This window comes from Ceratotherium simum, chromosome 4, assembly GCF_057802395.1.
Source record: "Ceratotherium simum simum isolate JZ-2026a chromosome 4, ASM5780239v1, whole genome shotgun sequence".
NCBI lineage: Eukaryota > Metazoa > Chordata > Mammalia > Perissodactyla > Rhinocerotidae > Ceratotherium > Ceratotherium simum.
The window spans coordinates 72,773,659-72,786,360 of record NC_141903.1 but is presented as its reverse complement, the minus strand read 5'-3'; the positions used below and the strand labels follow the sequence as shown (position 1 = coordinate 72,786,360).

Below are 12,702 nucleotides of genomic sequence, written 5' to 3'. Positions count from 1 at the left end.
ACGCAGGGAGTCACACCAGTCCTTGCCTTCGGAAGAGAGATGACGTGGGTCCTGCTCGGGACCAAGACTCTTCTGTGATTGACTTGTAGGTGCAGCTAGCAGGTGACCCTCTGGGAATTCTGCCCAGGTGCCTGATGGAGACAGGTGGAGAGGCTGTAGGTGGAAAGGGACGAAATGCCTTGAAATCTGTATGGTGGGATCCTATCTTCAACCCCAACTTGAACTCATGGCGTTGGCACTGAGAAAGCATCACAGAAAGACTTTCTGGCAGTTGGTTGTGAAACAGAAAAGATGACTGGGCAAGACTTTGCAAGCATTCACTGTGAAGAGAAAGCAGGAAATTCAGCCAAACTATGTCCTTGTTGTTTGCCTCAAGGTTATGTTTTGCAACACATAATAGCAACAATTAAACAAGGACACAATATTATCTAATTTGTGCTGTTGTCTTCCCAGGATCTGGAACATTTTCTGCAGGAGCCTACCTTTACGTCTAGGAGCCTCTGGCAAACAGTTCCATTTCAGCTCTGGTCCTTTTGTAGAAGGAACTTGAGGCTTAAAGCAGCTGGCTTCCTCTGTCCTCAACATCCCCCCTCCCCCCGTTCCCTCCTCCCCTTCCCGCCCCCATAGTTAAAATGGTTTTCATCTTTGTTCTGAGGCTGCACTAGGCTGGTTCAATTTTTATTTCTGTTATTTTATTCATTTATTTTGCAGAAGAAGATTGGCCCTGAGCTAACATCTGTTGCCAATCTTCCTCTTTTTTGCTTGAGGAAAATTAGCCCTGAGCTAACATCTGTCCCAATCTTCCTCTGCTTTGTACGTGGGATGCCGCCACAGCGTGGCTGGTGAGTGGAGTAGGTCTGTGCCCAGGATCCAAACCTGTGAACCCAGGCTGCCGAAGCGGAGTGCGTGGACCTTTAACCACTACACCACTGGGCCAGGCCCTATTTCTGTTATTTTTTAATGAGCTAGTAGCTCAATGTTCCTGGCTCTTAATCTCTGGAACCATGGGTTTTTAGTAAGGATTGAATCAGCTTGTTGGCTCATAATAGGCTCTGAAATCCAGTAATCATGGTATGTTTGTTTATTTTGATGGCTACTGGATCCCAGTAGGAGAAATGGCCAAAGAGAAGAATGCAGTCAAAGCCTCTTTGGTTGCCAAGAGAGCTATAGTTGCATAACTTCTGCCCTCATTGAAGCATTCGCCCTTCAAAGGAGGATATTACTACTCCCTTTTATCATCACTTACTTGGCTTTACAACAAACTTTCACATCTTCCAAACCAGTAAGCATGTATGACTTCCTCCAAATGCTGCAAAGTATGTGCTATGACAATTTTCTAATTAGAGATTAACTAACATTACGGCTATAACTCTATATGCTGAACTGTATGCAGAATGATATTGGAAATTAACTGAGTAGTCGGTAATTTATATCCAAAAGCTACCATCACCACTTATGCCGGGAAGCATAAGCAACTATACTTCAGACGCATTTAAATGGAAAAAAAAAATTAAAAGAAATAGTGCAGTGGAGAAATTCTGACTCTAGGATTAATAAAACTGTATCTTGTTAAACCTAAATGCCTACAAAATTATATACAGAAGGATAATTTGTGCACAGCTTATAAATAATCATGATTTTCAGTGGGAATATTTGCATTTTAATTGCTACTAGTTATGGACAGAGAATTGTGTCTTCTTCTTTTTTTTTTTTAAATTTATTTTCCCCCAAAGCCCCAGTAGATAGTTGTATGTCATAGTTGCACATCCTTCTAGTTGCTGTATGTGGGACACGGCCTCAGCATGGCCAGAGAAGCGGTGCGCCAGTGCACGCCCAGGATCCGAACCCGGGCCGCCAGCAGCGGAGCACGTGCACCCAACTGCTAAGCCACGGGGCCGGCCCGAGAGTTGTGTCTTCTTATTTGTCCCCTTGTCATTAGAAAGGATAGCTTACCATAAATTTAATTTAAGTTGTTATCTTAAAAATGTTATCCTGAGCTAGCCCTGGTGACCTAGTGGTTAAGTTTGGTGCACTCCACTTTGGCGGCCCGAGTTCAGTTCTCGGGCACAGACCTACACCACTCGTCTGTCTGTGGCCATGCTATGGCAGCAGCTCACAAACGAAAAGAGGAAGATTGGCAGTGGATGTTAGCTCAGAGCAAATATTCCTCAGCAAAGAAAAAAAAAAAAAAAGTGTTATCCTAAAAATCTTGGTCACAATCTCCTTTTGTTGGGTGTCCTTCTTTTGTATGTCTCTCTGTTTTGTTTGTTTTTTGTTGTTGTTTTGGTTTTTTAAAATCAACAGTTATAACTGATTAAGGCTCAAGGTAGTCTGTATGTGCTTTTCTGAAAGCCAGCCTGAAGGCTGAATGAGGGATAACAATTTTCTCTTTGAAGAGAGCAGCTGAATTTGAAGTCTCCCAAGTGTAAGTGCCAGGGTAACAACCCACAGTCTTTCTTAATATAGTGGTTCCATTTACATACCATATCCTCAAACCACCTCTACTGTAACTTTCTTAACGTTTTTCTTTAAAACAGTACATCTTTCACTTAAATAAACTTTCTTTAAAGGGAACTTTTAGATTATGACTTCAAATGGAAAACTAGCATCCCCTGCCACAATAGAAGGTAACCATAAAAAGAAATAATGCTGAAAACAAGAAAATATTATTGAATTCCAGCTAGAAATTGGCACCTGCCAAGGCACTAAGCCTGAGGCTTTCTCTCTTTTCGTTCCTCTGTTTTTTTTTAGTAAAGTGTTAAAGATGTGTTAAGACACTAAATGAAGACTTTCTCTAGACATAATGAGGAGGGTAGGGAAATGGAAAAGGGAAGAACTTCCTCACAATGTGATTTAGTGGTATTAATAACATCCCCAACCCCAAACCATTTTCACCGTAGAAAAAAATACCTCAGTAAAACCAACTCAAATCCCCCAGGTTTAACAATTGGGGGTAGTGTACAACTCTCCAAGTGAGACCAAACTGAGCCTATGGCTCTTATTCTCCACGATTCTTCTTCCTCTTGGGGATTCTCACTGACTGCTGCTGCTGCCACCACGGTGGCCTCAAAGCGTGCCCTCCTGGACATTCTGGCTCAAGCATGACACAGGCTTCCTTCCTTCCTTCCTTCCTCTGAGGGCACCTGAGAGGAGACAGGAAGTTTAAATAAGACTTTATAAGCAAATGGGATAATAAAAAGGAAATAAACAGAATAACTCACTGTGCCTTTTTCTCTTTGGTTTGGAGTTCCCCTGAGGCAGTGGTTCTCAGCTTGAGCTTGCAGGGAGAGCACCTGGAGGGCTTGTGAAAACACTGGGTGCTGGGGCCACTCCCAAATTTTCTGATTCAGCAAATCTGGATTGGGGCGTGAGAAACTATATTTTGAACAAGTGCCCAGGTAAGGCTGAGGCTGCTGGTCTGGGCATCACACTTGGAGAACCACCGTCCAGAGGAGACCTTTTGTAGCCTGGCATCTACTGCCTGCCTGCCTTTAAGCCGGGCTCATATTTGAGGTATGTGGAGATGCTCCTTAAGGGACAGATCATAATTCTAAAATGGAAAGACAGCTAGTCTCATGAATAAGATTGAATTTAATTTTTTCTCTCAAGCTAGAGTAGATCATCAGTTCTTCCCTCATGGCTGCCCACATATCTCCTTCTCATTGAGGTCACTCAACCATATTTTCTCAATTCACGTTTCCCACATTTTTACATCTCTGAAATTGGCATATGTTTCAGTCATCGTTGGTCATGCTACAAATTTGGTCGTAGTTGTTCAAGTTATCACTGCTTCGCAAGTTATGTGTATTTTTGGTCCTGCAGGAGAGGATTTCATTGCCATTAAAAATGTCTCTATTATGATACTGTGATTGAGCATTCAAACAAGAAGTTAGTGTGTATGAAGAAAGGCGTGGGAATAGGGCAATGGGGCTTACATTTGGTATTGAAGCAAATATTTTGTCACCGGAAGAATGATCGCAATTCCGTATTTTAAAAAGAGCTATGATATAACAGTTTTGTTTTAAAATAGCGACATTTATTACACACTCATATATAATCTGTAGTTATTTAAATATGGTGAAAAATGTTAATCTCACCTTAAAAATAAAGCATACATAGATTAAAAAAAATTTTTTAGAGGGATATGAGAGCAAAAAAATTTGAAGATCTCAGCTCTAGATTGCAATTTCCCAAATGGCTCTCACAGTACTGGCACCTGGCCAGAATAAATTCTTTAACCATCTATGGCAAAATGAGAATGGGAGGACAATTTATTGATTTTGTTGTAAATGAAACTAAATGTTTTTAGTTTTAAGTTGTGTCCTATGTTCTGAAATTAGGTTCTTTCTACAATTTTGGAGAAGAGGGGGTTAAAAGATGATGTTAATATATAATGGTTCACCCCCCAGCCCCACCAGGACATTTCCTTTCAAAGCAACACCCGTGTACTTGACAGGGCCTGTGCAAAGAGGCTACCCATCAGATGAAGCTGAGTTTCATTTTGCTACTGAGATACACACAAAAGTATGGCCTATAACTTGCCAAGCATTGCAGCTGAAAGCAGAAGAAATTGCCAAATCCCTGAGAATATATTAAATAAATTTCAAAGCCACAGGATGATCATTCTAGGCATTGCAGCACAGTTTAAGTGGCATTGTTTTTCTTAGTGGTCCAGAAAACAGTGGTGTGATATGCAAATGGTGATGCTTTAGATTTGATCAAACATTCATCCCAGCACCTGGATACACCTGTGCTCAGTGCATGTGTTTTGAATGAAGTAATGACTGCAGGACTTGGATTGAAAGCTCCTGTGTGGATATCACTTTACATTTATCCCTGTGGCCTTGATAGAACTAACAGCCCCGCCTTGATCAGGGTGGTAACTTTAGGGCAGACCCACATTTTGGGTGGATCAGGAGACCAGCCAAGGGACAATATTAAAGGACAGTACAACAAGCCCTACAGCAAAAAAGAAGATCCACAGAGACAGTTTCTGTTGGTTAGGCAGTCGTATAGAAGGGAAGGGAGTGTTGAGACAAGGAGGGCCTGGAGGGTTATTCTCTTACAGCTTGGCATATAGTCAGTACTTAAATGTGTTGATGAATGCATGAGCAAATGCAACATTTGAAAATTCCTCCCAATATGAATTTTTTCTCATGAACTAATAGTTACCTTTCTTGAATATTAATCTCATTACTCCTCTCAGGCCAAACAAGATATCAAGAAAATGGTGTGAGAAGCAGATCATGTATGAACTTAACCATGAACACAAGCAGTGGCTCATTTGCCATGAAAAGAATTCAGATTAGAATGAATAAGAATCAGGTAGCAGGCAGAGTAAAGTCTGTAACAATTGGACTATGACTCAATGACAAATTAAACATACTCTACTTTTCCTTTATGTCCTCATTTATTTTTGTTTGGGTTTGTGGGGATATGCTAGCTTAATTAGCTTCTGACGATTGTGTTCTTCCTGGGAGAAAAGGAACAAGTGACTAACATCTAGGAAGTGGATGGCCAATAGGCTGAGGTGAATGGAGGCAGAGCCGACACCCATTTTCTGTGCCAAGCGTAATTTCCTCAGCTTGTACTGGTTCTTTCATCATTACTTACACAGAGTTGAAAAACCAAATCAAGTGGTTACTGTGTCAAGCACAATTTCCTCATCTTGTGCTGGTTCTTTCATCATTACTTACACAGAGTTGAAAAACCAAATCAAGTGGTTAAGCACAGAATCAAATGATTTAATGTCTTACAGACGCAAGGGGTCAGCATTTCAACGCAGATGACTGTTGACGGCTTCCCTTTCTTGTTCAGTTCTACTGCTCTTTGCAGGCTTGAAGTGCTTATGTGTATGAGGATAGAAAGGGAAATGAAATTCGATTTGTATTTTGCAAATCACTTTCTCTTCTAGTTTAGAATTTTGACATCTCCCTTTTAGATTTAATCAATCTGCTGTTGCCATGGGAAATGATATCTATTAGTGAATCTTCCCAGTCTCACTGGCCCACCTGGTTTCAGTAAGCTTCAGTGACCTCCTGATTTACATTAGTTTTCCTTTTCCCAAAAGAGGTTCTTAACCCACAGAGTCCTTAATATATGCTTGCTTAATAAATGTATCAGATGATTTCCTGGACTGCACTATTTTATTGATGCCAATTTGCCAGGAAAAGGGGCTATAGGGCTAGTGAGATTGTATGTTGATTCTGGGCTTCTTTTGGGGCTTTTGACTAAGCATTGGGTTCCATGATCGTTGCTCTATCTTTGGTCTGCCCTTTCACTTGCCATTCCTAACTCAGTGCAGGTGCATGCTACAGTATCTCTTGGGACATGCTATATTTTCCCCATATTTAAAAAAAGTTACATACAGTAAAATTCACTCCTTTTGGTGAACAGTTCTATGAGTTTTGACAAATGAATAGAGTTGTGTAGAACCACCACAATGAGATAAAATTCTATCACCCCAAAATATTCCTTTTTGCTGTACCTTTGTAGTCAACCTCTGTCCATCCAACCCTTGGCAACCCCTGATCTGTTCACTGTCTCCATGGTTTTGCCTTTTCCAGAACATTATATATATGGAATTATATAGGATGTAAGCTTTGAGTCTAGATTCCTTCACTTAGCATAATGCATTTGAGATGCATCCATGTTGCATGTATGGATAATTTGTTGTTTTAATTGCTGCCTAGTATTCCATCATGTGGATGCACCACAGTCTGTTTATCCATGGACCAGTTTAAGGACATTTAGGTTGTTTCTGGGTTTTGATGATTAAGAATAAAGCTACTATAAACATTTACATACAGGATTTTCTGTGAGCGTAAGTTTTTCATGTCTCTTAGATGGAGGGGTGAGTTAAAATATCCTTTAGTTTCAAAATTATGTTTTTAATACATAACAGGCTTTTTTTTTTCTTCTCCACATTTCCTTTCAAAGCAACAACTGTGTACTTTCTAGGACCAGCACAAAGAAGCTACCCATAAGTGGTTGAAGCTGAGTTTCGTTTTTGCTGCTGAGATACACACAAAAGTGTGAACTATAACGTGCTAAGCATTGCAGTTGAAAGCACCTAGGAGTGGAGTTGCTAGGTTAAGGGCACTCTATATTTGCAATTGCTTCATCATTCTCTTCAAAAGCCTCCCAACTCTCATGAAAATTGAATACATGTATGGAATCTAGATTCCTGCACTCAGAGAATATTCATGCATTTACAGAGTTTAGACTGAAATACTAATAACATTTTTAAGCCACAAAAGATCTTATATGACATTTAGACCTTATTTTATAAATGAGCAACGTGAGGCCAAGAGAAAAGACGGGGTTTGCTCAAGGCCATGTAGCTAACCAGCCACACCTAGATCTCTGGCATTGATTCCAGGACTTTCAAATCTAATTTTGTTAGAGTAATTATTTACCAAATGGTAATAGCCCAAAATATTTGGGCTAGTAATTATATTAGCACAAAAATAGAAGTAACAAGACTAATCGTTAATCAACAGTTTATGCTTTTATAATGCTTTTAATCTATTAAAAGTGTTTTTACATTTGTCATAACCTGTCCCTCCCTAGTCTTTCCCATCTCAGTTAACAGCACCACCTAGTTACTCCCGCCAGAAACTTCATTATTATCTTTGATGTTCAGAGCTTAGAAAATTCCTTATCACAGAGCAGGCATTCAATAAATATTTGTTGAGAGAAAGAATACTAGCACAGATATATGCACTTGAATGTCTAAATCTGGTATAATTCACACTGCTTTCATATCATAGGTTGAAAAGGCTTCCACAGGAACAATCAGTCTCAAACATTTGGCCTGTAAAGCATTGGATGACTTTTGGTGTGCTTCCTAATATTTCTGGTGACTTGAAATAATTGACCATATTTTATAATGCAATATGAAAGATTGTATTTTTATCATTTCATATTATCCATTTCTTCCCTTTTTTTTTTTTTTTGAGGAAGATTGGCCCTATGCTAACATCTATGGCCAATCTTCCTCTTTTTTTTTTTCTCCCGAAAGCCCCAGTACATAGTTGTGTGTCATAGTTGTGGAGTTATAGCTCTTCTATGTGGGACGCCATCTCAGCATGGCTTGATGAGCAGTGAGTGGGTCCGCGCCGAGGATCTGAACCGGCGAACCCCAGGCTGCCAAAGCTGAACGTGTGAACTTAACCACTACGCCACGGGCTGGCCCCCCTATTTCTTTCCTTTCTTCGTGAACTATTTATAAAGTTCTTTTCATGTGCTAGACACCGTGCTAGCACTGGTGATAAAGATGTGAACAAGAAAGTTATCTTCTCTGTCGTCAGAGAGTTTATAATTTGGCAGGAAATTCAAATAATGACAAATGTCCCTTGTCATGCTAGTGTGATGTGTTATGGGAGTGTATAGCAGGTGGGCTCAACGTAATCTGGGATGGGATCAGAAAAGTCTACTGAGGGAGGTGACATCTGAGGGGGATCTAAAAGAAGGGTAGCAATGAGCAGATGAAGAGTGAGGGGCTACACATTCCAGGCAGAGGGAACAGTGTGTGTGAGGTAGGAAGGAACACGGTGCATTAAAAACAAACAAACAACGCTAACCAACAACCTGGACGAAGGCCTGTGGTGTTGGATCAGGGTGAGTGAGGGGAAGAGTAATATGAAATGAGACTCAAAAAGCAGGCAGAGGCCAGATCATGGGGCTTCAAAGGCTGGAGTAAGGATTTTAGACTTAATTTCGATAGCAGTAGGAGGCAATTTAAGAATTTGTATAGGACAATGACACAATCATATTTTCACTTTTAAAATAAGACTCTGCCTTTTGTGAGGAGATTGATTGGAGACGGTAAGAATGAATGCACAAGTGGAGATGAGTTAGGAAGCTGTACAGGCGTACCTTGGAGATGTTGCGAGTTCGGTTCCAGACCACTGCAATAAAGTAAGTATCGCAATAAAGTGAGTCACATGAATTTTTTGGTTTCCCAGTGCATATAAAAGTTATCTTTAGACTATATTGTAGTCCATTAAGTATGCAATAGCATTATGTCTAAAAAAACAATGTATATACATTAATTAAAAAATACTTTATTGCTCAAAAATGCTAACCATCATCTGAGCCTTCAGCGAGTCTTAATCTTTTTGCTGGTGGAGGGTTTTATAAAAAATGCAATATCTGTGAGGCTCAATAAAGCAAAGTGCAGTAAAACGAGGTATGCCTGTATTCGGAATCTGTTACTGCATCACGGATTTCTCCAAAACTTAGCAGCTTACAACAAACATTTACTATCTCATAGTTTGCGTGGGTTGGGAGTCTGTGCACAGCTTGGCTGGGTGCCACTGGCTCAGGGCCTCACAAGGCAGCAATCAAGCTGTCAGCCAGGGCTGCTGTCACATCTAGAGCTCAACTGAGGCAGGAGACCCATCCGTGCTCATTCATGTGGCTATTGGCAGGATTCAGTTCCTCATGTACTGTTGGCCTGAGGACTTCAGTTCCTTGCTGGCTGTTGCTGAAGGCTTCCCTCAGTGAATTGTCTTATGGGTCTCTCCACAGGGCAGCTCACAACATGGCAGCTGGCTTCCCTTAGACCAAGCAGGAGAGAGACTGAGAGCAAGATGAAAGCCAGAGTCTTTTTGAAACCATCTTGGAAGTGATATCTCATCATTTTTTCCTGTATTCTATTTATTAGAAGGAAAAAGGATACAGGATTATACAATGGTGTGAATACCAGAAGGTGGGGATCATTTTTAGAGGCTGCCACCCTGCAGGCTATTACAATGGTCTAGTTGAGAAATGATGCAGTGTGAATTTGGGTGGTGGCAGTAGGATTAGAGAGAAGTGCTAATATTCTTCCTCTTGGAAAAGAGGAGTGATATTTAGAAGAAGAACTGGCGAAACTTGTTAGTTGATTGGATGTGGTGGATAAAGGAATGAGAGAGTTTAAAGAAGACTCCAGATTTCAGGCCTGAGCTCCTGTGTAGATGGCAGTACTATTCATTTATAACAATAGACTGCAGGAAGGGAGAGATAGTAAGTGCAGTTTGGGACATATTGGGTTTCAGACACCTATGAGGTTCCTAATTTGAATATCAGATAGGTGGTTGTATATTCGGATTTGGAGCTAATCAGAAAATTATGGGTCAGATGATAGATTTGGCATTTGTCGCCATAGAGATGGTAATTAAATCCTGTCTTAGGTCTAATTCTCCAGAAGCAAAAATTTCCCAAGTGACAAATGAGTTGCTAGGAATGAGATGAGTGGATTCTTTCTAACTGCACACGTTGGCTTCCAGATTCATATATTCTACCTATTGGAAACAGAGCAACACCTAATAACCGTTGGTATAAGGCATATGCTACATCTGAAAGCAATACCCCAACCTCATTGAGTGTCATCTCCAAGCTGGCACCTTAGATATCTCTTCAAGAGGCTGTTTCATTCTCTATCAGGACAGTAATGTCTGGATTAAGCAGTATGTGGGAGACCGGCAGCTGTCTATTTTTAGTTTGCACCAACATACTAAGCTGACCCACCTATGAACCAGGCCTGGGTTTTCTCTTCTTCCATCATTGGGTGGGTTCTCAGGTGTTATATAACAGAACCATTCTAGCATGCCTACATCTCTGGACATTTAGATCTCTTCCTCAGAACTCTGCTGAGGCTGTTCTGACATCTCCACTTCATTTAATGTGAACCAGCATTTTTTTCCTTCAAGATCCTAGGAGCTATCCCAAAAGTGCATTAGGACCAGCTCTAAAACCCCAAGGAAAGTTGCCTGGGGGGCTATTGAAAGCAAAAGCAGACCAAAACTAGGGGAGAGGCTCACAGACTGGTAAAGTTAATTTGAGGGGACCTGCAGACCACCAACAGTGTCTCCTACAAAGCCATAGAAGTAGATGATGTGGAGAGAGTATAAAGCGAGAAAAGCAAGGACTTCAGACAGAGCCCTCCCTAGAAGACCCCCATATTCAGTGGTTCCTAAGAAGGGATTGCCAACAAATGAGACAGTAAGAGTTGCAAAAGAGATGATGCTCAGACAGTGTTTTAAGTAAAAGGGATTAGTCTATTGAATTGGCAGGTGTTGAGTCATTAAGTAAGCTGAGAACTCAAAACCATTCAGTGGAAGTAGTATCAAGGAAGACAGTGATGACCTTGGCAAGAGCAATGTCAGCGAGACAGTGGGCCCAGGAGCCAGATTTAGAATGAAGAGTGGGAGGGAAGAAAATAAAGCCAAATTGAAAAATTAACAGTGAAAGGAAGGAAATAAGATGATGGATGGGAGGCAATAGAGTTAAGTAGAGTTTTATTCTGTTTTTGTTTTTGTTTTTAAGTTTAGAGAGAAATGAGCATGCCTAAATGCTCATGGGAAGGAGCTAGTAGAGAGAGAGAGATATTCCACAGTGCATGACTCCTGAGAAGAAGAATCTAAAAGAGAAGAATCTAAGCCTAGATGGAGGGACTGCTTTTGATGGTAAGAGACAATCTCCCCATTGAAACAGGAGGGAGGAGAAAGGAGTAGTATAAGGAAAAGGTGGTGGGAAGTTGAGGTTCTGTAGTTCCAATCTGATGGCTTATTTTCCCTGAGTAGGAGTTAAGGTCGTTTGATAAGAGTTAATGGGTCGGAGAAAGTAGGAGGTTTGAGGCCGGTGGACAATGTCTGAAGAAAACTCAGCTAGTGTGTAGAAGGCGGGTGGATGACAACAGCGATGAGAGGGCTAGAGAGTGGTAAGGCTAGATAACATGAGGCTTGGCAGACCCAGGGTTTGCAGAGGTGGGGAGAATATTTGTCTGGAACATGGACCAACTTCCAAACTGAAGTACTTGGGAAACTAGGAAGTATGCCACTTCTATTAGAAAGGGCTATAAGGGAAGTGGTGTTTCCAGAGGAAGTTAGGTTTAGTTGTGAGCAGAAAGCAGAGGAAAGATAAGTTTGAGAACACAGAATTATTTATCATAGAGCTGAGGTTTCTGAGAGTAAAAATGAAGATTTGGGGAGCAAGGATTACAGCAGGGATTAGGTCAGGGAGGAGAAAGAGCATTACACAAACAAAAATACTCTGTTGTGATTTTTTTTCTGATCTCCTCTTTTTTTTTTTTTTTTTTAAAGCCAATGAAGACACCATTCTTCTCTATTCATCAGTATAAACTGTTTCTTACCCAAGGCAAGTGAGTTTGGATGATTTGCGAAATTGAATTAAAATAAATTTAACTGGAATTGAAGTTTATTGATTGCTTAAGTCTAAACTGAGGTATTGCTTTTAAGGATACATTCATGTTTGGGCATTAATATAGTTCACCATTTTGCTGTGATTATAACTAACATGATCATCTCCTCTCTCTTTCTTTGACCTCACTCTGACATGATAGAATGTTTTGCTGTAATTTTTAAGTGATCTACTTTTTGTTTTTAAATGCAACATATGTAACTATTCATCAAGAATTGGCTACAGATATTTTTGTTTTTCATTTCTATCAGGAGGCCTGTTATCATGAGTCTTTCAAAGACCACTTGGGTCGGAGAGACATAAACTTATGAAGAAGAGTAGACATACCTATATCTTTCAAAAATAAGGGCATATTTGCAGCTGAAAAATTTTCGCTATTGTCAATTGCATACTTCATTAAATCAGAACTGGTGCGTTGAAAAATATAGACTGAAAAGCAGGTTGGCTTCAAGGTGGTGAGAGAATAGTGTATTTAGGGACTGGTCTTCATTCTGC

At 40.5% G+C, this 12,702-nt stretch overlaps 1 long non-coding RNA gene across 1 annotated transcript in view; it reads left to right on the top strand.

Moving 5' to 3' along the window:
• LOC147917335 (uncharacterized) overlaps positions 1-12,148 on the top strand; it is a 182,560-nt gene extending 170,412 nt beyond the window's left edge. The window contains exons 4-7 of the long non-coding RNA XR_015552006.1: positions 8,796-8,922; positions 9,535-9,715; positions 11,314-11,453; positions 12,090-12,148. This is a non-coding gene — a long non-coding RNA (uncharacterized LOC147917335). The remainder of the gene's footprint in view (positions 1-8,795; positions 8,923-9,534; positions 9,716-11,313; positions 11,454-12,089) is intronic.
• Positions 12,149-12,702: the final 554 nt, after the last annotated feature.